This window comes from Antrostomus carolinensis, unplaced genomic scaffold (genome assembly GCF_000700745.2).
Source record: "Antrostomus carolinensis isolate BGI_N321 unplaced genomic scaffold, ASM70074v2 scaffold27571, whole genome shotgun sequence".
Taxonomy (NCBI): Eukaryota; Metazoa; Chordata; class Aves; order Caprimulgiformes; family Caprimulgidae; genus Antrostomus; species Antrostomus carolinensis.
The window spans coordinates 22,185-23,553 of NW_010292486.1; positions in this window are offsets into that span (position 1 = coordinate 22,185).

Below are 1,369 nucleotides of genomic sequence, written 5' to 3' on the forward strand. Positions count from 1 at the left end.
CTGGTCCTTGCTCCTTTGAAGCTGCCCTGAGTTCTTTCATCCCCCTTCTCACCTCAAAGCCAGGGGAATCCACCCTGAAACAGTGCATTACCCCCAGCTCTGTGGCTGTTGGTGTTTCACTGCTGTTTATCAATGTTTAAACAACGGAATAATTAACTTAAAACTGATTGTATCAGACTATTAGAAGGTTTGGACTTTTCCTGCAGGCTTATAGCAGCTTGGAGGACCATAAACCTAAAGAGTGCTCTTAAAGATAGGTTTAATCTTAGTCTAGTATGTCTTCAAAGTACTGCATATGCATATAAACATCAGGCTTATTGTTCATTAGAAGCGAGGCAGCAGGGAAAAAATTCCCCAAAGGAATATTACTTGCTATAAGTATCGTTACTGCTGCTCAGCATTCACTCTTCTTTCACATCCACCCTGAATTCTTTCTCTCTCCGTTTTTCTTTCATACAATGCACACTTTTCTTGTTAGGATGCTGATTGTGTGAGGTGCACAGTTTCTCAGCACCTCTTCTTGAAAATCTTTCAAAACAGCCAGAAATGCAGATGACAAGCAGTGGTTGGATAGGGGCTGGGGAAGAGTTTCACTCTCCATAAAGTCTGTTATGGGACAAGGCAAGGCAGGTTTTAGGAAGGCAGGGGGAGACTGTCAGCTCCTTCTGCTGTGTTTCAAAGCACAATGTGATTTACAGTATTGCCCTTAGCAGACAGTGAAAGAGGCAGGAAGACTTTGACTTTGTGGCCTTTGGGTGGCTGAAGTCACTGAATTACACGATGCGGAGCAGAGAAAGCAGCTGTTTTGCTCCAAGAGCAAAATTAGCAGAGTATAAAATTGTGAGCTTTTACAGAGCTGAGGGCTCCTGGTTTGGATCAGGAAACCCAAACGTACTTTTCCAGGTGATCCTAGCGAGGCATCCCCAGGACAAGTTTGTTCAGGGTTTGGATGTGTGGCCATGTCCATGAGTGTGGTACCTGCAGCCTTCCTGGTCTGGCAGTCGCTGAGGAGCAGGGGGATCGGATCCCAGCAAAGGTGGAGAAGATGCTGGTGCCTGGCCCTGGACATTCTGCATGTGGTGGGGGGCATTTCTCAGCACAGAGCCCTGCCCGGGCACCTAGGCATGAGGTGTCATTAGCAGAGGGAGTTCAAAGCACTAGGGGGGGAAAAAAAATCCACACATGAAAAAACTGGCTCAGAACCATCCCTGGCTCCAGGCTGCTGCTGTTAGCAGACCACATGGCCGAGGTTCGTTGCCAGACTGGTCGATGAAGGGCACGTGTGCCCGTAAGGAGCCGTGGAACGGGGTGGGGATAGGGGCAGCTGGTGCCTCTGCAGCCCTGCCCAGTGTGATGTGAAGTCACCCTG